This window comes from Delphinapterus leucas, chromosome 16 (assembly GCF_059928025.1).
Source record: "Delphinapterus leucas isolate spDelLeu-1000000601 "Yukka" chromosome 16, BTC_Dleu_Yukka2, whole genome shotgun sequence".
Taxonomy (NCBI): Eukaryota; Metazoa; Chordata; class Mammalia; order Artiodactyla; family Monodontidae; genus Delphinapterus; species Delphinapterus leucas.
In genome coordinates, this window is record NC_143144.1 from 38176417 (window position 1) to 38203239 (window position 26823).

The following is a 26823-nucleotide window of genomic DNA, read 5'->3' on the forward strand; positions in this document are numbered from 1 at the left end:
TCCTCTATATCATCCACATGTAGGGGCAAGGTAGCAATTGTCTTCATTGGATCCTCTGTCCTACGGGAACTAAAGTTGTCAAAAAGCTATATGATGCTCAATGAGACCTAGGAGATGCTAGTGGGTGACTGGGATCAGCTTAGGGGTCAGCCTAGAATTTTCAAACAGAGGGTGCCAACTGGTTTCACTGTGAATGATGAGCTGGGGCCAGTCGGTAGTAGGCTAAAGCGGGAACTCGACATTGCAGGGACTGACTTTTCTTGGTCCAAACTTGTGGTCAGTGGGTCTCCAAGTAGTCCTCCTTCAACCAAGCTCCCCCAAGGCAGGAGACCACCCAGCAGGTGATCAAGAAAATCAGTGCACATGGCCAAGCTCTCTCATAGACCATCTTTTCGAATAACTAGGTGAATCTGTGCTCCCAAAAACAGACAATAGCGATTTTTTTCCCCTATAAAATATAGTTCACCTACATGAAAAGTTAACATATTTATATGTCTTTTCTTTACTATTCTTCCAAAATCTATCTATCCAAAATGGTGTGCCTTATATGCTAGGAAGCCTTGAGAGAGCTCACCTAAGGCTCAGGGGCCCTCTTTGCCTCTGTTTACTTGTCAGCTAACTGCTGAGTTAAGCAAATGCTGTCTAACAGCCGCTAATGCCTCCGTGTTTGTGTTATTCTCTTCCTTTTTGTTCTCATTAATGTAAAAGCATTTATTTCTCTAATTTGATTATCGGGTTTTTGTTCTATTTTCAACTGAAAATAAAATGACCAGAGATCAAACTGTGATCATTTCCTGCAGCAATTAATCTGCCTTTAAGGCCGTGCTCTGCTGAGCACTTTGATCCCCGTTAATCAGGACTCGGGACCGTGTTCCATCAATACAGCATGATTGCCAGAGTGGCTCGCAGTCAACCGTTTAGAATCACGGCCCCAGGAACGGGGATGCCTCCAGATTGGGTGAAGGCAGTCTGTGCTATTGCTCACGTCACTGGTTCTCTGCAGAGAAGGCAGGCCCCTTAGCAGCTCCTGCTGACCTTGAAGGAAGGTTCCAGATTCTGGCTCCTCCCAGAACTCACCAGTGGGACAAACTACTGCTTCCTTGTCTTATAAAACCTGACTCACCCAGCTAGCCCCCTTGCTGCCTCAGACACTCCCATGTGTGTGCAACCAACAGGTGGAGTGCTCACATCCCAGGTGACACCCGGGAAACACAGCCCTCCTGTCCCTACAGCAGCCTGAGGAGAAACAGCAGCTTCTCTCTCAGCCAGAGCCCGTATCTCCTAACCTCTGTGTACATTTTTTGCAAATGTCTACCTTCAGGCCTGACGGTCTTCAAAAGCCCCAGATGACAGGCAAAAACAGAAACACAGAGTTACTGAGGACCCAGGAAAATATAACACATTGCTACAGATTTGCTCCAGCCATAATGGGACTGATCTGTATGCTCTGCAACCATAAATGATCTGAAATCATCAAAGGAACCATCCTCCCTCCCCTGGTCCATATGGAAGGCACTGAGGGAGGACGTATTTCTACAGGAGGCACTGGCTCATGGATTCCAAAGTAGTCTTTTCCCTCTGACAAAGCCCAGCTCCCAGGGGAGACGTGAAACCCATGAAGGCTGTGTAGCAACCAGTGATACAGAAATCCTGGAACATACTCTGCTTACACATCTGACGTGGGGTCCAGCCCCCTACACTGAAAATGCGGTTAGCGTCTACACGGTAGGTGTGATATAATTTGAAGAAGACTAGAGTATTTTTTAATGCTTAGAATTGTGACTGGTACGTGGTAGAGATTCAGTAAATATTTTTCTTGCATCCTACAGCCTACTGTGGTCAAACTGCAGATGCTGGAGGAGCACAGACTCCGTCCCAGGTGGTTCATACAGGGAGGCCGGGAGAGGAACAGGCAGGGAGGAGCCCACGGCCCCGAGGGCTGACCCCAAGGATGCACACCCCACCTAAAGGCACCCCAATGCGTATTGCAAAAACCACTATGCCAGCCACCCAAATACATTTCTGAGCTGCCCAGAGGCAGTAAGTTTTCAACTCTGAGGAGAGAAACATCTGGAAAACAAGGGAATAAATATAGCTGTAGAGCATTTCTAGCAACATAAAGGGAGCAGATCATGTGCACCTGCTGAGCCTAGACACTCCCCCTCTTGCATGTACACACTCAAGGCTGCCCCCTCAGGACCCAATGCCATCAAGCGGTCTCCTTCACTTCCCTGGATGAGATCACAAGTCCCAGTTCCCATGCAGAAATGCCGAGCCAACATACATGTGGCAAATACCCACAATTCGATAAAGACCCTCCGCCGAAAGTGAAATCCCAACCCATATTTATACAGAGTGCCAAGGCTTGGACCCCAGTATGCCATCATGGACCATGCCCAGGAGCCTGGGAAGACACCTGGCCCATCCAATCAATGGGCTGGAGGGTGAGCAGGTATGATAACAGTCATCCATTTCAGGGCCCACATGAGGGACCCATGTCAGGTTGGAACAGAAGGCCCAAAGGGCCAGGGAACTCATTCAGCTCTCTGAACGCATTTTGCTAACCTTCCAGGACTCCCCAAGTAGCTGAGGTTATCCTTGTAGTTCTTGCTCTCCATATAAAGTAAAGCCACCAACAAGTGATGCAGGGATGGGCATTTTCCCAGGCCATGCAGCATCTATCCCACTCACTCTGTGATCAGAGAAATATCCCTGAAGACACATCCTTGGGCTTCAGGCTCAACACCATGCAGCTGCCAGGGCTGCTCTATTCGCCTCTGACCGTCTGCCAGACTAAAGGACCCAGAACGGTCACAAGATGTGCTGGCCGAAGTCTAAAAACGTGTTGCATCTACTTATGAACGTTTTCTCGAAAGGAACTGGGATGGCTTATCGTAAAGAATGTATTTAATCAACTGGTACAACATAAATAAAGCATAATAAATTAGAACGAGGGAAAGGGAGAATACAATCGTGCAAGCATAAGAATTAATAGTCTTGACCCTCTTGGCAGTGAGAACAAAAAAAGGAAATACATTCAGTTACACGGATCATGATGCCAGGGAGGAGGAAGCAACTGCTCACTGAATTCTGAAATATACCCCTCCAAATGGTGTAATGGGCAATTTCTTCAAGGGAAAAAGCAAATGCTCATTGGACATCGACTACATGCTGGGAATGCAATGAGACCCTTGACGTACGGGGCCACCCCAGCTCACAGGGGCCAAGAAAAACATGATCCAGCGTGGAAGGGGTGGTGAGCAACGTGCTGACCAAGTCCAGCTCTGATCACCCCCTGGCCACTCTGTGCAGGACACAACCTGCCCAGCTGTATGCGGCGGCCTTGTTTTGCACATCTTCCCTGAATCTTCACCGTGACTCTGCAAGGACGTGGTTCTACCTCACAGATAAAGAAACTGGGACTCAGAATCTTTAAGCGTCTTGGCCAAGTTCAAGTCAGTGAGTGACACTTGCATTCTCTGACTCCCATATCCAGCTTCTTTCTACTATACACCAATAACAGTGTCAGCCACAGACACTGTGGCAAATTCCATGCTGCTTTGTTGCCTGTAAGACCCTTGACAAAAGCTGCCACTTTTGCGCAGGCAACTCTAAGTCTGAGGACATAATGAAGGCCTAGTGCAGAGCTTTGTGGTGGTCTGGCTTCCCCCAAGGACAGAACTGAGGACCAAAGGTGAAAATGCACAGAGGGAGACCTGTGTGAGACTTAGACTCTGCATCCGTCTCTCCCCACATCCCAGAATGCTCATCAGCGTCACCTGGAGAGCCCTGTCCACCACCACACATCTGTGTCACCAGGAGCGGGACCCAGGTGTGCTGATGTTTCAAAGGGCCCCAAATTTCTATATGAAGAGACAAGGGTGTATTAGCCTGTTAGAGCTGTGTAACAACCTACCATAGACCGGGTGGCTTAAACAACAGAAACTTATTCTCTCACAGTTCTGGAGGCCACAAGTCCAAGATAAAGGTGTCAGCAGGGTTACCTTCATTCTGAGAGCCGTGAGGGAAAAATCTGTTCCAGGACTCTCTCCTTGGCTTATCGATGGATGTCTTCTCCCTGTATCTTCACATAATCTTCCCTCTGTCTGCCTCTGTGTCCAAATGTCTCCTTTTTATAAGGACACCAGTCATATGGGATCAGGGCCCACCCTAAGGACCTTGTCTTAACTTCATCACCTATAAATACCCTATTTCCAAATAAGCTCACATGCTGACATACTGGGGTTAAGACTCCAACAGATCTTTTTTTGGTGTGGGTGGGGATTCAATCCATAGCAGAAGGCTATAGCCCAGACAGGTATGGTCTGTGACAAGGGCTGGTCCACAGGGATCAGGAAGGGTCAGAAGGCCAAGCAGAGAACTGGCCCCCTGCCAGGCTCCAGGTCTATCCACTGCTGCTCCAAGCCACCTTCATCCATTGCCAAAACAATATCAAGAGCCTCCTGGCTGGTCTTCACTCATCCACAATTGTTGCCCCCACCCGGGCTCCGCACAGCAGCCAGAATGAACTTTTCAATCAAACGCAAATCTGGTAACAGCAGTCACTGTTTAAGAGCCCTCAGAAAGCTGCCCATTAGTTTCAGAAGACAGACCAAAGCCACTCCATCCTTATTACTTTCCAAATACCACCCTGGGTCCTGAAACACACTCCCCTTCCGACCTTCCCTACCTGGGACTCACAATTAAGTTCCTCTCAACCTTCAGATCCCAGCTCGGAAATTTTCCCTCCAGGGTCTCCTGTATCAGACCACAGCCCCCAGTACAACAACATCAAGTCTGTTCTGCTCCCACTGAAACCCCCCAACCCCCCTCACCAGCACCTAGAACACTGCCCATCACATGGCGGCGGCTCCATATTTGTTAAGTGAAGACGAAGTGTGACAGTGATTCATTTAAATGTATTATCCTGGATTACTTTCTCTCTTTTTGTGAATGCTTGTTAAATCCTTTCTAGGCTTAAGGCACTGCACTAGAAGCTTTAGATACAAAGAAAACTTTTATTTCCACATAATAGATGAGGAAGCTGAATTTCTGAGACCGGAAATGACCATCCAAGGTCACACAGCGAACGCAATCTGACTCCTGATTCTGAGTTCTCAACCACAAAGCTCCACTGGCTCCCCAGGCTGGGGATTATCCAGGGCAGTCCTGATTTCTTCCTGCTGCATCTCACCTCTGGGTGTTTCCTGGCCAGCAGAGAGACCTCCCTGCTCCTTCTCCACAGAAATACCCTCATATTCCCACCCAGAATTTATGGGGCTAAAGGCTGATAAAATAGCAATAATGAAAACAGGCAAGAATGCTGGCCGTGCCCCAAGCAGGGTCAGAAGAGGGATCTGCCTTCTGAACACGTTGTAATGAACTGAACCTTGGATCTGGAGTTCCCAAATGAGGCATCTGATTCTGCTTCTGCTACTTATGGGGGCAGGAACTTGGGAGAGTCACATGGCTTCTCTGGACCCTTCCCTTCTCTGTAAAATGTGAGGGAATATTGAAGCCCATTTCACAGCGAGGACTCTGGAAATCACAAATGCCTTGCTGGATGCTGGCCACTACAGGTACCCAGGCAATGACAGCTGTCTCTCCCTTCCACCAGGGTGACTTGTAGCTTGGGGAGCCCCAGTGTAAAGGGGCCATTGGCTCCCACTAAGGCTGTGGGACAAAGAGCTGTATGAGGGTAAATCTCAGTTCAACCACAGCCAATGAGTACAGAGTACTGAGAACTGTCCAACAGGCTGCAGCTTCCAGTCCAACCCCTGGAAGAAATGACCACCAGCAGCCAAACGGGATGAATGTGGTCACTCCACACCCTCATCTCTGCAAGCACCACCTTCGATCAGACGCACAGCTGAAAAGGCAAGACCTGTTTGATTTTGCTCTATTGTACGTGTGGAAATGTGCAGGCGATGGCCATGGATTGCAGTCACTCCAGGGAAAAGCCCTTGAGGATTATTAGCCTTTGTAGAAGGGAACCTGGCAGCACCTGGCTGCCAACGACGCTAACTGCACAAGGGCTTCATTGCCTGTCCAGCCTTAAATGGGAGCACGGCAGCCACTAGGAACCTTGGCAAAGGACTTCATGTCGGTCTCCTTCAAATGGTGCCAAAGGTCCTTTAAGCTCTGCCTCCTTGCCTGGGGTCCCTGGCAGGCTGGTGCACATTTGGAAGTGTTGTCTAAAAGACCTGGCCTTCTCTTCCTTTACTGTCACTTTTTGTGTTTCCCCACCCTACCGCCCCTTTGATCCTAGTGTTTGTTCAAGGAGTGCTTCATTCACCAAACACACAGAGTCCCGACTGTGTGACAGTTGCCACTTCAGGTATGGAGGAGGGTATGACAGGGGCAAGACAGACATAGACCCTTTTGTCGCAGACTGGCAGGAGAGAGACAATCAACATAGCACCAAACTAGCATATGATATGTCAGGTCATGACAAATACTATGGAGTGAAGCAGGGGAAGGGCCAGAGGGGAGCGGGGAGGGTGCTGTTTTAGACATGGTGGTCAGAGGCAGCCTCTCTGATGAGACAGCATCGTGCAGAGAGACCAGCAAGATTGAGGAAGTGAACCTGAGGCTATCTGGGGGAGAAAGGGATCCAGTTAGAGGTGGTAGCCAGTGCCAAGGCCCTGAGAGGGGAGCCTGCTTGACATGTTTGAGGACCAAAAAGGAGGTACCAGGTGACACAGGGGATAGATGCTGGATACGAGGCCAGAGGGAGCAACAGCCATTTCATGAGGGCCTTTGAGGTGATGAACAGGACTTTGGATCTTATTCTAAGTGACAACAAAAACCACTGAAAGCATTTTGAGCAAAACTAATCTGAGTTATATTTACGAGGGTCATTCCCGGTACTCTATGGAAATTTGTCTCTGGAGGTCAAAGGTGAGGAGTCCTGCAGCTGTGGTTAATTAGGTAGGAACGAGGGTGGCACAGGCAGTGCTCTTGGCAGGGGAAGAGACTCCTGGTGAGCCCAGCCCTGGACAGATGTCTGATCTGAGGCAAGCTGGGGGGCTTCTCCAAGCCTCAGCATCTGTCTCTGGACAACCCCAGGATCACAGGGGTTCCGAGTAAGAACGCAATGAGATAACATGTGTAAAGGGCTTTGCGCAGTGCCTGCCTCTCATCAGGACTTTTGCTCTTCCTCCACTATCATCTCTATTCTGGGGGGAGAACATCTCCCCACAGTGGCTGTTACAGCTGGAAAAGGTAGTCCCTCAGGGGAGGCGCAAGTTTCTCAGCAAGAGCAGCCCATGGGCAAAACACGGGAAAACTCAAAAAATCTCTTAAATCAGGACCTAAAAAACCATTATAAAAAAGACAACCTTCCAGTTTTATGGCTCCCTAAAAACACTTTAGAAACACACGTGATGTTATCTCGAGGCCCTCTGCTGTTGATCCAATTAGCCAGTTTGGGGCCTGGAAACAATACAGAACTCCAGAGACTGGTGGCCCCCAGAGAGGCGGGGAGCTACCCAAGTGCAAGCAGGTGCTGGCTCTGACCTGGATGCAGGCCTCCAGGGGAGCAGGTGGGCAGCCCCTCTTGTGCCCCCACCACCTTGTCTGCAGTGAGTGTGACTGGACAACCTCTGTTGATAAGTGAGAAAATGGGGTCTCTCCCCAACCTGCTGGTTGACCCTGGGCCTGGGGTAGGACCCAGTTAAAACCAGGAAGGCTGGGGGAGCCACATGCAGAAGGCAGGGATGGGAATATGGGAGCAGGGTGCGTGTGAAAGTTCACTGGGTGAGACTGTGCCCTGCAGTGACTCCTGAGTTCACAGTACTGCACAGCCTCAGAGAGGAGCCCAGCTAATTTTCACAGCTGCCCTATGAGATGGACAGGGCAGAAATGATTATTCCATTTTAGAGAAGAGAGAATCTGTTCCCTTCTGTGCTGACAGACAGGATATGAAGCCTTGAATGGAACCTGCTTCCAAAATGACCAAGGAGAGGGGACCTTCAAAATGGTGGAGGAGTAAGACGTGGAGATCACCTTTCTCCCCACAAATACATCAAAAATACATGTGGAACAACTCCTACAGAACACCTACTGAATGCTGGCAGAAGACCTCAGACTTCCCAAAGACGCCAGAGGGCAACCTACATGCAGAGGCTGGACCAAATCCAAAGCAGAACCCCAGGAGCTGTGCGAACAAAGAAGAGAAAGGGAAATTTCGCCCAGCAGCCTCAGGAGCAGTGGATTAAATCTCCACAATCAACCTGATGCACCCTGAATAGACAACGAATCACCCCAAAATTGAGGTGACAGATTTGGGGAGCAACTGTAGACTTGGGGTTTGCTTTCTGTGTCTAATTTGTTTCTGGTTTTATGTTTATCTTAGTTTAGTATTTAGAGCTTACTATCATTGGTAGATTTGTTTGCTGATTTGGTTGCACTGTTCCTTTATATATATATATATATATATATATATATATATATATTTCTTTTCCCCTTTTTCTCTTTTTATGAGTGTACGTGTATGCTTCTTTGTGTGATTTTGTCTGTATAGGTTTGTTTTTACCATTTGTTCTAGGGTTCTATCTGTCTGCTTTCTTTTTTCTTTTTGTTTTTAGTATACTTTATTTGTTTTTTTATAAATTTATTTATTTATTTATTTATTTATGGCTGACTTGGGTCTTTGTTGCTGGGTGTGGGCTTTCTCTAGTTGCGATGAGTGGGGGCTACTCTTTGTTGCAGTGCGCAGGCTTCTCACTGTGATGGCTTCTCTTCTTGCAGAGCACAGGTTCTGGGCACGTGGGTTTCAATAGTTGTGGCACACGGGCTCAGTAGTTGTGGCTCACGGGCTCTAGAGGGCAGGCTCAGTACTTGTAGCACACAGGCTTAGTTCCTCCGTGGCACGTGGGATCTTCCCGGACCAGGGCTCGAGCCCGTGTCCCCTGCATTGGCAGGCTGATTCTTAACCACTGTGCAACCAGGGAAGCCCTTTAGTATAGTTTTTAATGCTTGATATCATTAGTGGATTTATTTATTGGTTTGGCTGCTCTCTTCTTTCTTTTTTATTACTTTTTATTTTTTTATTTTTAATAATTTTTAAAAATTTTTTATTTTAATGACTTTATTATTTTTCATTCTTTCCTTTTTTTTTCCTCCCTTTTCTTCTGAACTCTGTGGCTGACAGGGTATTGGTGCTCCGGCCAGGTGTCAGGCCTGAGCCTCTGAGGTGGGAGATCCGAGTTCAGGACACTGGTTCACCAGAGACCTCCCGGCCCCACGTAATATCACTCTGCAAGAGCTCTCCCAGAGATCTCCGTCTCAACGCAAAGACCCAGCTCCACTCAATGACAAGCAAGCTCTAGTGCTGGACACTCTATGCCAAACAACTAGCCAGACAGGAACACAACCCCACCCATTAGCAGAGAGGCTGCCTGAAATCAAAGTAAGTTCACAGACACCCAAAACACACCAACGGACATGGTCCTGCCCACCAGAAAGACAAGATTCAGCCTCAACCACCAGAACACAAGCACCAGACCCCTCCACCAGGAAGCCTACACAACCCACTGAACCAACCTTACCCACTGGGGGAAGACACCAAAAACAACAGGAACTACAAACCTGCAACCTGTGAAAAGGAGACTCCAAACACAGTAAATTAAGCAAAATGAGAAGACAGAGAAAATACACAGCAGGTGAAGGAGTAAGGTAAAAACCCACCAGACCAAACAAATGAAGAGGAAATACGCAGTCTACCTGAAAAAGAATTCAGAGTAATGATGGTAAAGATGATCCAAAATCTTAGAAACAGAATGGAGAAAATACAAGAAAGGTTTAACAAGGACCTAGAAGAACTAAAGAGCAAACAAACAATGATGAACAACACAATAAATGAAATTAAAAAGTCTCTAGAAAGAATCAATAGCAGAATAACTGAGACAGAAGAACGGATAAGTGACCTGGAAGATAAACTAGTGGAAATAACTACCACGAGCAGAATAAAGGAAAAAGAATGAAAGGAACTGAGGACAGTCTCAGAGACCTCTGGGACAACATTAAACACAGCAACGTTCCAATTAGAGGGGTCCCATAAGAAGAAGAGAAAAAGAAAGGGACTGAGAAAATATTTGAAGAGACTATAGTTGAAAACTTCCCTCATATGGGAAAGGAAATAGTCAATCAAGACCAGGAAGCGCAGAGTCCCATCAGGATAAATCCAAGGAGAAATACGCCAAGACACATATTAATCAAACTATCAAAAATTAAATCCAAAGAAAACATATTAAAAGCAGCAAGGGAAAAACAACAAATAACACACAAGGGAATCCCCATCAGGTTAACAGCTGATTTTCCAGCAGAAACTCGGCAAGCCAGAAGGGAGTGGCAGGACATATTTAAAGTGATGAAAGGGAAAAACCTACAACCAAGATTACTCTACCCAGCAAGGATCTCATTCAGATTCGATGGAGAAATTAAAACCTTTACAGACAAGCAAAAGCTAAGAGAATTCAGCACCACCAAACCAGCTTTACAACAAGTGCTAAAGGAACTTCTCTAGGCAGGAAACACAAGAGAAGGAAAAGACGTACAACAACAAACCCAAAACACTTAGAAAATGGTAATAAGAACATGCATATTGATAATTACCTAAAATGTAAATGGATTAAATGCTCCAACCAAAAGACGCAGAATGGCTGAATGGATACAAAAACAAGACCCATGTATATACTGTCTAAAAGAGATCCACTTCAGACCTAGGGACACATACAGGCTGAAAGTGAGGGAATGGAAAAAGATATTCCATGCAAACGGATATCAAAAGAAAGCCGCAGTAGCAATTCTCATATCAGGCAAAATAGACTTTAAAATAAAGACTACTACAAGAGACAAAGAAGGACACTACATAATGATCAAGGGATCAATCCAAGAAGAAGATATGACAGTTGTAAATATTTATGCACCAAACATAGGAGCACCTCAATACATAAGGCAAATGCTAAAAGCCATAAAAGGGGAAATAGAGAGTAAGACAATTATAGTAGGGGACTTTAACACCCCACTTTCACACCAATGGACAGATCATCCAAAATGAAAATAAATAAGGAAACATAAGCTTTAAATGATACATTAAACAAGATGGACTTAATTGATATTTATAGGACATTCCATCCAAAAACAACAGAATACACTTTCTTCTCAAATGCTCATGGAACATTCTCCAGGACAGATCATATCTTGGGTCACAAATCAAGCTTTGGAAAATTTAAGAAAATTGAAATGGTATCAAGTATCTTTTCCAACCACAACACAATGAGACTAGCTATCAATTACAGGAAAAAAATTGTAAAAAATACAAACACATGGAGGCTAAACAATACACTAGTAAATAACCAAGAGATCACTGAAGAAATCAAAGAGGAAATCAAAAAATACCTAGAAACAAATGACAATAAAAACACGGTGACCCAAAACCTGTGGGATGAAGCAAAAGCAGTTCTAAGAGGGAAGTTTACAGCAATACAATCCTACATCAAGAAACAAAAATTTCTCAAATAAACAACCTAACCTTACACCTAAAGCAATTAGAGAAAGAAGGACAAAAAAACGCAAAGCTAGCAGAAGGAAAGAAATCATAAAGATCAGATCAGAAATAAATGAAAAAGAAATGAAGGGGTCTTCCCTGGTGGCACAGTGGTTGAGAGTTCGCCTGCCGATGCAGGGGACACGGGTTCGTGCCCCGGTCCGGGAAGATCCCACATGCCGCGGAGCGGCTGGGCCCGTCGCTGAGCCTGCGCGTCCGGAGCCTGCGCTCCGCAACGGGAAAGGCCACAACAGTGAGAGGCCCGCGTACTGCAAAAAAAAAAAAAAAAAAGGAATGAAGGAAATGATAGCAAAGATCAATAAAACTAAAAGCTGGTTCTTTGAGAAGATAAACAAAATTGATAAACCATTAGCCAGACTCATCAAGAAAAAAAGGGAGAAGACTCAAATCAATAGAATTAGAAATGAAAAAGGAGAAGTAACAACTGACCCTGCAGAAATACAAAGATCATGAGAGATTACTACAAGCAACTATATGCCAATAAAAGGGACACCCTGGAAGAAATGGACAAATTCTTAGAAAAGCCCAACCTTCCAAGACTGAACCAGGAAGAAACAGAAAATATAAACAGACCAATCACAAGCACTGAAATTGAGACTGTGATTAAAAATCTTCCAACAAACAAAAGCCGAGGACCAGACGGCTTCACAGGCGAATTCTATCAAACATTTAGAGAACAGCTAACACCTATCCTTCTCAAACTCTTCCAAACTATAGCAGAGGGAGGAACACTCCCAAACTCATTCTATAAGGCCACCATCACCCTGATACCAAAAACAGATAAAGATTTCACAAAATAAGAAAACTACAGGCCAATACCACTGATGAACACAGATGCAAAAATCCTCAACAAAATACTAGCAAACAGAATCCAACAGCACATTAAAAGGATCATACACCATGTTCAAGTGGGGTTTATCCCAGGAATGCAAGGATTCTTCAATATACGCAATCAATCAATGTGATACACCATATTAACAAATTAAAGGATAAAAAACATATGATCATCTCAACAGGTGCAGAAAAAGCTTTCAACAAAATTCAACAGCCATTTACGATAAAAACCCTCCAGAAAGCAGGCATAGAGGGAACCTACATCAACAAAAACCCACAGGCAACATCTTTCTCAATGGTTTAAAACTGAAACCATTTCCACTAAAATCAGGGACAAGACAAGGTTGCCCACTCTCATCACTATTATTCAACATCGTTTTGGAAGTTTTAGTCACAGCAATCACAGAAGAAAAAGAAATAAAAGGAATCCCAACTGGAAAAGATGAAGTAAAACTGTCACTGTTTGCAGATGACATGATACTATACATAGAGAATCCTAAACATGCTACCAGAAAACTACTAGGACTAATCAATGAATATGGTAAAAGAGCAGGATACAAAATTAATGCACAGAAATCTCTGGCATTCCTATATAGACTAATGATGAAAAATCTGAACGAGAAATGAAGGAAACACTCCTATTTACCATTGCAACAAAAAGAATAAAATACCTAGGAATAAACCTACATAGGGAGAAAAAAGACCTGTATGCAGAAAACTATAAGACACTGATGAAAGAAATTAAATATGATACAAGCAGATGGAGAGATATACCATGTTCTTGGATTGGAAGAATCAACATTGTGAAAATGAATATACAACCCAAAGCAATCTACAGATCCAATGCAATCCCTATCAAACTACCAATGGCATTTTTCACAGAACTAGAACAAAAAATTTCACAATTTGTATGGAAACACAAAAGACCCCGAACAGCCAAAGCAATCTTGAGAAAGAAAAACAGAGCTGGAGGAATCAGGCTCCCTGATTTCAGACTCTACTACAAAGCTACAGTAACCAAGACAGTCTGGTACTGGCACAAAAACAGAAATATAGATCAATGGAACAGGATAGAAAGCCCAGAGGTAAACCCACACATATATGGTCACCTTATTTTTGATAAAGGAGGCAAGAATATACAATGGAGAAAAGACAGCCTCTTCAATAAGTGGTGCTGGGAAAACTGGACAGCTACATGTAAAAGAATGAAATTAAAACACTCCCTAACACAATACACAAAAATGAACTCAAAATGGATTCAAGACCGAAATGTAAGGCCAGACACTATCAAAGTCTTCGAGGAAAACATAGGCAGAACACTATGAAATACCCAGCAAGATCCATAAATCACAGCAACCCCCTAGAGAAAGGGAAATAAAAACAAAAATAAACACATGGGTCTTAATGAAACTTAAAACGTTTTGCACAGCAAAGGAAACCATAAGCAAGATGGAAACACAACCCTCAGAACAGGAGGAAATAGTTGCAAACAAAGCAGCTGACAAAGGATTAATCTCCAAAATATACAAGCAGCTCATGCAGCTCAATATCAGAAAAACAAACAACCCAATCCAAAAATGGGCAGAAGACCTAAACAGACATTTCTCCAAAGAAGATATACAGATTGCCAACAAACACATGAAAGAATGCTCAACATCACTAATCATTAGAGAAATGCAAATCAAAACTACAGTGAGGTATCACCTCACACCGGTCAGAATGGCCATCGTCAAAAAAGCTACAAACAATAAATGCTGGAGAGGATGTGGAGAAAAGGGAACCCTCTTGCACTGTTGGTGGGAATGTAAATTGATACAGCCACTATGGAGAACAGTATGGAGGTTCGTTAAAAAACTAAAAATAGAACTACCATACGACCCAGCAATCCCACTACTGGGCATATACCCTGAGAAAACCATAAAAAAAGAGTCACGTACCACAATGTTCATTGCAGCTCTATTTACAACAGCTAAGACGTGGAAGCAACCTAAGTGCCCATCAACAGATGAATGGTTAAAGAAGATGTGGCACATATATACAATGGAATATTACTCAGCCATAAAAAGAAACAAAATTGAGTTATTTGTAGTGAGGTGGATGGACCTAGAAACTGTCATACAGAATGAAGTCAGTCAGAAAGAGAAAAACAAATACCATATGCAGATACATACATAAGGAATCTAAAAAAAAAATGGTTCTGAAGAACCTAGGGACACGACAGGAATAAAGACGCAGATGTAGAGAATGGACTTGAGGACACGGGGAGGGGGAAGGGTAAGCTGGGACGATGTGAGAGAGCGGCATGTACATATATACACTACCAAATGTAAAACAGATAGGTAGTGGGATGCAGCTGCATAGCACAGGGAGATCAGCTTGGTGCTTTGTGTCCACCTAGAGGGGTGGGATAGGGAGGGTGGGAGGAGGATGCAAGAGGGAGGGGAGATGGGGATATATGTATACGTATAGCTGATTCAGTTTGTTATATAGCAGAATCTAACACACCATTATAAAGCAATTATACTCCAATAAAGATGTTAAAAAAAGAAAAATGACCAAGGAGTCCCAGTTGCCCAACTTCTCCTGGGCCAGTAGGTCACATCCTGGGTTGTCAGACTGGAACGGGCCTCTGCACCCTGTGGATTGTCAGCAGGAACTGGCCAGGCCAAGAAAGGCCCCACGGAATCTCCACAGCAGTGCTCATCTCTTCCTCAAGGCCATGCTCTATTGTTTTCCCGGCCGAGTCCCCATCTATGGGCGTGGTGGGGGTGGACCAAGACTCGTCATTGAGGCCATGGCTTTGGGAACTGCTGAGAGAAGAGAGCTCCTTCTCTCCATCCTGCACTGAACAACATCGTTCTTTCCCGTGGCCCCAGGACTCGTAACCCTCAGCATGCCCAAACTGAGCTTCTCCCCACACCTGTCACTTCTCCTCCCCTCCCTTCTCCTGTTGACACCTGGGGTCAGGCTCTCTCCTCCATAGCCGACCGTCCCCATCTGGCCATGGGATTTCAGGAAAGTTGCCCGAATCCAGCCCTCCTCACCACCGGCCTCCATGACATTTCAGCATCCTCGTCACCTCTCCCTGACCACAGACGGAGGCCCTAGCACGTCCTCTGGCCTCCTCCTGCCCTGCTAATCTCCCTACGTGTTTGCTGCCAGCAACTCTGCCACAAGTCTCCTAACAGATACCCTTTGCTCCTGGCTCCCCAGCCTGGTGGCCACAGAAAGATCTGGGACGAGTCAACGTGGAACAAGCAAGAGACACAAGGGTTCTCTTCTTTCCTGTGGACTCACCACACCCAGCCCAGCCTGAGTTGCTCCTTGAAGCCCAAACCTGCAGGGATCTAGTATCTATCTACCACCTGGCTGCCTGGGGCCAAGGCATGAGCTCCTTACACCAAGAACAAAGCCCCATGCTGAGGGGTCCTGGGGAAAAGCATGCTCCCCCAACTGCTGTGCTTCATCTCCAGCAGCTGCAGGCAGCAGGGATGAACTGGGTCCAAGACCCACAGCTGGGGGCTGGGGGTGTGCGGCAGGACCCCTGTGAAAAGCTCGCAAAAGCCCTGGTCCGGGCCAGAGCCCAGGAAGAACATCAGAGCCAGATGGCCCTCAGAAGGCGTCAGACCTATGACGTTACAGGCAGTGAAAGTGACACCCAGAAAGGGGAAGGGAGGTGTCCTCCGTCAGCAACAGGCTCAGGACCGCTCATGCTCCCTGACAAAGAATACCCCCCACTCATAGCACCCCTGCCCGGGGTCCCAGAGGCCAGACATGGAGCATCCGGGTGCCTGACAGGAGTCCCAGCAAAGAGGTCTCCTGCTCTTAACACCCTGAATTGAATTCAGTTCACCTTAATTCACACCCTCCTGGGTGCAAAGCACTAGGTGAAGCTTCATCCTTCACACCAGGGTTTCTCAACCTCAGCTCTACTGACATTCTGGGCTGGATCATGCTTCGTGGTGGGGGGTTGGCCTCTGCAATGTAAAACATTGAGCAGCATCCCGGGGCTCTACCCACTAGATGCCACAGCCCTCCATGCCCCGCATCGAGACAACCAAAAACGTCTGCAGACATTGCCAAATGCCCCCTGGAGGACACAATCACCCTGAGTTGAGAACCACTGGTACACACCATTTAATCCTTACGCTAGCAATAGATATTTCTATCCCAAGCTGCAAGTGAGAAAGCTGAGACTCAGAGAGGTTTCGTGGACTTGCCCAAGGTCACCAAGCAAGTGGCAGAGCTCATGTGTGAATCCAGGGCTTTCTGATTTAAAGTGCAGGGCACTTTCCGCTACATAACTCTATCTCCTGATGCAAAGAGTAACAGTAAATCCCTGCCTACTTCAGTCTCCCCTCCTGTAACCAAGAGGAAAATGTCTGAATTCCATCAATAAAATATAAGTAACCTCCATGTAGGTACCTAGACTATGGCGTTCAGAGGTCAGAGGTAGGGCTCACTGCACGGTACAGGGAGCTCATGGGGCGGCCCTCCTGGTAGGAGCCACTCTCAGCACAGAACCAACATTCCCAGGGTCCCAGGATAGCTTCTCAGTGCCTGTGGAGCCCCTGAAATGCTACCTCCACAGTCCCCACCTGGTTGAGCAGGTGTTTGTGCCTGTCCCCACCATGCTCCTCCATTCCATCCATCTTTCTATCTGCAAGACCTAAACCAGTGCCTGGAGGAGGTCCTATCTCCAGACACAGCCCCACCTGACCTCCCAGACCTGGCTGCCTGGCCCACGGGGAGAGGCAAAAGTAGGACAAGTCAGCTGCCGTCTGCCTGTCTCACCCACTGTCAGGTTCACCAGGGGAAAAGGTCAAGGTCTGCTCTCTTGGTACAAATCCTGACAAATTCTGAACAAATGGTTTCATCTCTCAAAGCCTTCATTTACTCCCCCAGAGAACAAAAATAATAATACCCACCTCACAGGGACAGAATGGAAATAGAGCCATACGTTGGAGGCTAAACGCCCAGCACAGTGTCTGCTGGGTTCAAGGTGCTCAATAAATCATTCATTTAATGAAATTATGAAACACTAAGCACGACCAGAAGGAAAGTTTTGCATGCCTCCCAGGTGTTTTTGAACTCACAGATAGATTGGTTGGATACCTAAATGTATGCTAAGAAGTCCATGATAAGTCAGGCTCCCGTATTTGAGGCAACCCCAATTTAATAGAGAACAACCTTAAAGGTAATGAAATTGTCTCAGACTGCCGTGGTCTTAAAGGCAATCGCCTGCAGAGAGCAAGCCCAGAATATTTCCAAATGAGATGGGGAGGGCCCTTGGTGGGCACCGAAGCAGTCAGTCTAAGAGAAAAATAATAATAATACAGGTTGCTGTTCAAGGCATTTGCCTGTGCATTCTGCTGGGAAAATAGCATTAGCTGCAGAGACAGGCATGACAGGGGGTTCAGCTGGGGGGAGCGTCGGGGAGGTACAGCATGTGGAAAAGCTTGGCATCACTGCCAAATCCCGCCTGCAATATCAACACACTCCACCTGCCAGCCACACTGGGGGAAGGGAAAGGTGTGAGCAAGCAGAAAGAAGCATGTCAGCACCTGGCCCATGGAGGTGAGGGAGTGGGCAGGGATGCTGGGGCTTTCTGAAATTTGCCCTGGCCCCTGGTCAACGCAGCCTGCATGTGCACCGAAGTCTAACATATGTGGAATATCATATATTCAACAAGTGTTTGCTGAGCACGAAGACCAAAGAATCACTCTAGTACTGCAGATACAGCAAAGGACAACACAGGTAAAGCTTTCTTCTCTCTCAGCTCTCATGTGAGTGGGAAAGCGAACAACAGTCCCATTTGCTCAGTTTCAGCGGAGCCAGGATTCTGCCCACTCCCCTGCTCAGTACCCCGGCCCAGAGCAGCTCCATCCCAGCGCGGCGGCATCTCCCAGCCACAGGTGCTTATCTAGGTCAGGACTGCCAGCCTGAGCTCCAGAGTGTGCCAGAACTTCTCTCCCTGCCCCACCCTACCTGTTTCTCCCACCCAGGTCTGTCTTGGGAGAGCAGGGGTACACCCCAGCAGAGGACACGGCAGCCACTCAATGCTCAGACCTCAGAATTGTCCCCAGCCTGCCAGCTCCCCAGATCAGCAGCCAGAGTGGTCTTTCTAATTAAAGCCCACCCCAAACGGAGTCACTGTCCCCATCTTTTAAAGGCCCACTCCTGAGGATCAGGCGCTCCCTCTCAGCCTTACCTTACTCACAGGAGGCTTTCCCTGCCTCCCTCTCCACCTCGCCTCCCTCCCTCCCAGCCTCAACCCTGTCAAATGTTACAGAGAGGGCAGGGAAATGGGAACAAGCTCTGGACTGGAAATATGAAAACTGTCGGCCATGACAAAGGTAGTTTCAGGGCAGGGAGAATGTCACACTGCAGTGGGTTGAAAGTAGACAAACAGAGAGAAAATGGAGATGAGAGAAACAGGGAAGTCACTAAAAGGGAGTGTGGAAAATGTCGTGGGCTTTTCTTCTCGGAAGATTCTAGAACAAGTTTCTAGGGAGGGCAGCGATGAACGCCCGGGGAGACAGCAACTGATAATGCCGGAGAGAGATGTGCGAAGGGGAAACGCAAAATCCTAGTGAGGGGAGAGGGGGTGGATCCAGAGCCCAGGGGAGGAAGCGGCTTTTGCAAGGTGAAGGGACACTTACTTCCTCTAGAGTGACAGGGTGGGGTCATGAGCCAAAGGGTGCAGATGGAGGTGGGCCTATAAGTTTGGAGATAGGAAATGAGGGGCCTCCCAACCAATGGCTGAGAAGTAGGGAAGCAGGAGGATGGGGGTTTGAGAACAGAAGACAAAGTATGAAATATGGGTTTGGGGAGGAAGAGCGAAAACTGTGATTTGTGATGAATACTGCAAAGCAAGACCAGCCGCCTAGTTCTGTGACTCTCTAGAACAACACTCAGTTTTTCTGTGCAGGATGCCAAGGTGGTGGCCAGGCTCAGCTCCTGTTGGAGTTTTGCCTGAAGAATATCCCAAAGGAAAGGGATCAAAGAAATTGGGCAGGCAAGGGAGGGATTATTTCAGAACAAAATTCTGAAGCTTAACTCAGAAGATATGAAGACAAGGGCTTTGTAAAAAAAAAAAAAAAAAAAAAAAATGTGGGGTTGGAGGTCTCCCTAAGGTCGAAGAATACTTCAGTGGAAGAACTGGTTGGAGAATAGTATATCAAGGCTGTGATTTCAGACACAGTGTGGTTATCACTAGTGGGCGTGTCTACAGTGGTACATCCACAAAAGCAGAAGGCTCAGGTAAGGGGAGAAGATGGAGATGAAGAGATTAAGGAAATAAAAGGCTAAGGTGTGAATGTCATTAGGAATGAGCCAGATTTGGGATGGAGAGAGAGCCGGAGGGTTCGGTGAATGGTAGGAAAGGGGAGTGAGCTGAACATGAGGATAGGGAGAGGGTGGCGGAGGCAATGGCGTGAGTTAAAAAGAGCTGGGTGTTGGCGGAAGAAAGAAAAGAAATGGTTTGCAGGTGGTGATGTGAAATAAGGAAGACACCTCCTAGGAAGCATGGGATGTAAGGGGAATAAGACCTTCAACTCAACAGGCTGTCCCAAGAGGACAACCAGGTATGAACCAAGGTAAGTAAGAAAAGAGAAGAAAAGGAGGTCAGAGGGTTTGCTGGCCCCAGGGCAGCCGTTACAGATGGAGAGAGGAAGTGACAGCAGGCGGAGGCTGTGCAGGTTCTGGGGCAGCTTTGACTGAGGTAAGCAGGGTTGATGGTAGTTGACAGATGCGTAGCGGGAAAGGGACTCAGTTCTGGAGCTGAGGTCTCTAATTCTCTAGTAGATGGTGTGGCTAATCCCAGGACACTACCTCACTTGGCTATTCTCTGCACACAAGTCTTTCTTTATGTATTAGAAAACATTTCCAAAGCATAGACATGTATATTAATCAAGGAGTACTGGGGAAGCAATTAATACCGGAAAGCCAGTGGTCCCAGAAGAATTTATTTGTGTCCCATTAATCCTCCCACAACCTGCAGAGAAAATATTACTGCTCCCAATTTACATATGAGGGAAAGGTTCAGAGAAATTAGGTACCACACCCAGGGCCTACAACCTGTAAGTAATAGACGAAGAGCATCATTTAGATTTACTGCACTAGACTTGTGGCGAATTGCTTTTCCATGCATTGTCTTATTTAATCCTCATGACAAAATTATAAAGCAAATTCCATTACGTCCTCATTTTATAGATGATGGAATTGTGACTTGGAGAGTAATGAGTCTTGCCCAAGTCCGAGGCAGGCACCCCCTTCTGCTGTTACAGATGATATGTCCTTGCAAGGCAGCCCGTAGGAGTCCTGCTCCAAGCTCTGTCAGACATCTGCCCCATCAAGAGACCAGCTTATGTACAGAGCAGGTGCCCCTGCCACAGAGATGGACACCACATCTTTTAACCACGTTGGACTCTGGCCCTGCTGAGCCATCCCCCGTGATGAATCAGCTAATCAGACATGTGCCGGGGCAGGGGGCTGAAAGCTGTTCTAATTTTTCAAACACCACAAACAACAGGAAAGAAATATGAGCAAACTGGACCCAGAAAGGGGCTCGACCCAGTGCCCCCAAACAGCTCCTCCAGTCAAGAAACAGACCCTCCATCTGGGCTTACAGATGCTATGCAGTGACCCACAGCATGGCAGCCTGGTCTGCTGGGGCAGGCGTGAGGATTGCGGTGACAGCGTCTGTGAGCAGGTAGAGGTAAGGCAGGGTGGTTTCCAGTGGCAGAAGTTGGCTAGGATTGAAATGGCCTGAAGTCCAGCCAGTAACTGTCAATAAGTGCAATCTCTGCACCAGACATCCCTGCTCTTGAATCACACACCTAGAATCAGAGACTGAGGACCACACAGAGCCCCAGCTGCCCACTTCTGTGTAACTATAAAACCGACTAAATCCAAGAGATAATGGGAGACTCTGGGATGGAGAAACAGAAGTCTGTCCTGGCCAGAGCACCAGGCACGCTCTTCATTTACTGGTGAACCACTGGATGCTCTGCACACTTGTGTGGAGTTGTGACAGTGGACCGAATGCTGAGGTCACCCTGATGGTCACCCTACGGTCTAGGAACCATGGCTGGAACCTTATCTTCAGCTGCCCAGGCAGGATTAGGAAAGGCAGCCTTTGGTTTTAAAGAGAGAGCCTTCTACTGACAAGTCCCCTACTTTTTAATGCAGTTTAAAGGTTCTTGGAGCAATAAAAAGCACTTCATGTGTGAGGTTTATTAAGAAGAGAAAATGGTATCTTCAGTCCAAATGCCACTAGGCTTACATTTTTAAACATTTCTGCTAGCCCAACCCAGGACTGGCTGAAACAGATGCAAATGTAAAATTAACCTTTACAGACCCTGTCTGGTTTCACAAACTTACCAGAAACGTTTTCAAAGGCACATATTTGTGTTTTATATTCTTTTCATTTATTTCATGTTAAACTTGGGGCTTTTACGTTACAAAGTGATTTTCCAGAAGTAGAATCCTGCACCCATAGAAAATAACACTGTGTCCATTGGAAACTGAAGCTTCACTTACAACAACTCAATGTAGAGGCATCATCTAGGAACAAAGTAATTCTATGGTATCAAGAGCCAACTCTTTGATTTGCCATCTATCGGCTATCCTGTATTCTGTTTCTAGATAGAGCAAGTGTCCTAAGAGCATCCATCTAGCAGAGCAGTCCCCAACTAGCGAGCAGCTGGATCGTCTCGCCCCATCTGTTGGCTCTGTCTCAGTTTCCAGGGACTTTCCCACCATGGCTACACTGTTTAAGGATCTCCAGCCTTAGGTGTGAGGGAAGCTTGCAAACCCTACTTAAAGGGCTCCATAAAAACTACAGAAGGGAAAAAACATTCTTCAGCTGAGTTAGAAGCACACACCTGGTGATGAAGCACTGATGGGACATGATGGAGCAATCATACCCCACTATGATTCTCCCCTTGAATGTAGCCATAAAACCTGGCCAGATGCATGGACCAGCTATTGCAAGAATCTGAAGAGTAAATAATCGTAGGCAGATAAGGGAAGAGGACGAGAATTTGAAACACCACGAAACTGGCTTTAAATTTACCAAGTTTTTAATCCTCTGTTCCTCTTACCACTTGATCCTAGAGGTAGGTACAGCAATGAAGGTATGCAGCAAGTCAGGATCACAAAGGTCACATCTATCTGTGGCTGAAAGACCTTTTCAAAGGGGAACCCGCAGGAACAGGAAAATACTGGTGATGTCACAGAGAGAGAGCAGCTCAGGAAAACAGCCCTATCAAGTTGTTTATGAACTCCTGGGCTCACTCCTGAGCTGCTCACGCATGGATAGGATCCTAATCAGGATATAAAACACTCTGAGAACAGAATTTAAAGGCAGATTACCATCCAAGTTCCAGACTGGCCACTGCGGGGGAGCACACATGGTGCAAAGCTTTGAAAACTGAACTGACATTGGAAACAGTCTACAGGGAAGACACTAGAACTTGTGGCTTTAACCATATCTGCTAAAACAAAATATCAACATCCTCCATAGGATGTAAATGAGACCAAGAGTCTTATAACATAATATTCAAAATATCCAAGATAAAAACCAAAAACACTCACAATAAAAAGAACGAGCAAAATCTCAACTCACAAGGGAAAAGAAAATCAACAGACATCTACCCCAAGATAAGAGATGTTGGGATTTTCTTGCAAAAGCTATTTTTAAAAACTGTTCTCAGAAATGTTCCAACAAGCAATCATGAACACCCTGAAAATAAATGGGAAAATTAAAAGTCTCAGTAAAGAAACAGAAGAGATAAAGAAAGACAAACCAAATAGAAATGTTAAGCTGAAATATAAAATAACTTAAAAAAAAAAACTCATTGGATCAGTTGAATAACAGAATGAAGATACAGAGGAAAGAGTCAATGAACTTGAAGACATATCAATAGAAATTATACAATTAGAACAAGAGAAAAAATAAGAATTTTTAAAAATAAACAGATCCTTAGGGATCTGTGAAACAAAAACATATTTTGAATATTTATGAAAGAGTCTCAAAATGAGAGGAGAAAGAAAAAATAATATTTGAAGAAATAATCACTGAAAACTTGCCAAATTTGTTGAAAGACAAAAACCTATAGATCCCAGAAGTTCAACTAATCCAAAATACGATAAACCTAAAGAAATGTATGTTAAGACGCATCATAATCAAACTGCTAAAAACTAGAGATAAAATAAAAACCTCGAAGGCAGGACTTCCCTGGTGGTGCAGTGGTTAAGAATCCGCCTGCCAATGCAGGGGACACGGGTTCGAGCCCTTGTCCAGGAAGATCCCACATGCCGCGGAGCACCTAAGCCCATGCGCCACAACTACTCAGCCTGCACTCTAGAGCCTGCAAGCCACAACTACTGAGCCCACATGCTGCAACTACTGAAGCCTGCATGCCTAGAGCCCGTGCTCTGCATCAAGAGAAGCCACCGCAACGAAGAGTAGCCCCCACTCGCCACAACTAAAGAAAGCCTGCACATGCAGCAACAAAGACCCAAAGCAGCCAAAAATAAGTAAATAAATAAAATCAATTAATTTAAAAAAAGAAATCTTGAAGGCAGTTAAACCCATGTAAACAGAGACTATTCTCCTCTTGAGTTCTCTAAAATATGTTTGATGGCTAAAAGGAAAAACCAAAACATAGTCCAGTGGGGGTTCTGATGTACATAAATATATAAGACAACCAAAACATAAATTGGGGAGAGAAAAAGGAACTAAATTGTGGTAAGATTTATATATTCACTTGAAGTGGTAAAATACTGATTCAAAGTACACTGTGAAAAACTAAGGATACATATATTGTCTCCAAGGAAATTATTACAAAAGATAATCAAAGGAATATAATCAAAATCACAATACATATACCCAAAAGAAACACTAAAAAAATGTTCAAATAACCCAAAAGAAGGCAAAAAAGAAGAAATAGAGGAATAAAAAACAGAGGAATGAAACAGAAAACAAATAAGAAAACAGACGACCTAAATCTAAACATATCAACAAATGCACTAAATGTAAGTACCCTAAACATACCAATCAAAAGACAGATGGTCAGAATGATTTTTTAAAAACACACAAAGTAATTATGTTCTACCTACATAATTCAAATATGAATTATGTCAAATATTTCAAATATGAAATATGTCATAGGTAGATTAAAGATAAAAAGGTGGAAAACATATCATGCAAACACTAATCAAAAGAAACTTGGAGCAGATATATTAATATCAAAGGAGACATAAGAGCAAAGAAAATTACTATGGATAATAACAAAAGGGTCAGTTTCCCAAGAAAATATAACAATCTTAAATTGTTATATAAAAAAACTATATATTCAAATATACATAACAAATATACAGAACAGAAATTCAAATACATAGAAGAAAACCTGGAGGAATTAAAATGAGAAATAAATTCATAATTATAGAGACTCCAACACAACTTTCTCAGTAATCGATATGATTAGTAGACAGAAAATCAGCAAAGATATAGAAGAACTAGACAACACCATCAGCCTACTAGATCTTGTTGACATTTATAGACCATTTCACACAACTACATCAGAATACACTTTATTATCAAGTACACATGGAACATTCCCTATAAACAACTATACACTGTATCACAAAACAAATCTTTAAAAGTTTTAAATAATTGAATCATAAAAAGTAGGCTTTCTGGTCATAATGGAATTAAACTAGAATTCAGTAACAGAAAAATTACAAGAAAATCTCCAAACACTTGAAAACACACTTATAAATAATCCATGGGTCAAAGAGAAAATCTAAAGAAAATCAGAAAATATTTTCAAGTAAACAAAACTGAAAGTACAGCATTTTACAATTTGTGAGATGCAAGTAAAGCAGTACTTAGAGGAAAGTATTGTAGTGTTGAAATACTTATATTATAAAAGAAGAAAGAACTCAAAGCAATAATCTAAGTTTTCATCAAAAGAGACCTGAAAAAGAAGAGCATAATAAGCCCAAAGTAAGCATAAGGAAAGAAATAAGAAGATGGGAAATCAAATAAATTGAAAATATAAAAACAATAGATAAAATAAATGGAACAAAAACTGGTTCTTTGAAAAGATAACAAAACTGATAAACCTTTAGAAAGACTAACAAAGAAAACAGAGAGAACACATAAATTACCAATGTCAGGAACGTAAGAGGAGCCACCACTACAGACTCCACAGATATTTAAAGGAAAATAAAGGAGTATGATAAATAACTCTACATACATTAATTCAGCAGTTTAGATGGCACAGACCAACTCACTGAAAAACAGAAATACCACAATTCATGCAATGCAATCAATAACCTGAACAGTACTATAAACACTAAATAAATTTAATAAATAATTAGAAGCCTTCAAAACAGAAAACTGCAGTCCTACATGATCTTACTGGACAATTCTACTGAACATTTAATGAAGAAATAAAACCACTTCTGCACCATCTTTTCCAGAAGATAGAACAGGAAGTTATATTCCCTACTCTTTTATGTCAGCACTTACCAAAGCCAAAAGCAGTGCAGAAATTAAAAAAAAAACCCTGCAGATCAATATTTCTCATGAACATAGACACAAAAATCTTCAAGAAACTATTAAATATTATCAAATTGAATCTAGCAATATATATAAAAAGAATAATAAGTGTGACCATGTGAGAGCTATCTCAGAAATGCAAGCCTAATTCATTATTTAAAAGTAAATTATTCTTCATATTGAAAGACTGAAACTTTCCCCCTAAAATCAAGAAAAGGCAAAGATGACCACTTTCAGCATTCCTATTATACACTGTATCAGAAGTCACAGCCAGTATAATAAAGTAAGGAAAATAAATTAAAGCACATCGATTGGAAAGGAAGAAATAAAACTGACCTATTCACAACCAACAAGATTGTTTATGTATAGCAAGTCCTAATTAATCTACAGAACAATTTCTAGAATCAAAAATTAAGTTTATCAACGTTGCAGAATACAAGGTCCACCCCCCAAAAATCAATTGTATTTCGATATACTAGCCATGCAGAGTTGAAAACAAAATTTTAAAACAGTTCTATTTACAGTAGCTCCAAAATAAGAAATTAGTTATAAAGCTAACATAAATTGTGAAGTACCTGTAGAAAATATGGAGAGAGGAAATCACAGACCTAACTAAATGGAAGAACAAACCATGTTCACAGATTGGAAGACTCAACATAGCAATAATATCAGTTCTCCCCCAAATTGGTCTACAGATTTAAGGTAATTCTGATCAAAATCCAAGGAGGATTTTTAAAATATAAAGTAGTGGTTTCTAAAATGTAAATTGAATGACAAAGGAATTAGAATAGCTAAAACAATTTTTAAAAAGAAGTTGAAAGAATCACTCTATCCAATTTTAAGA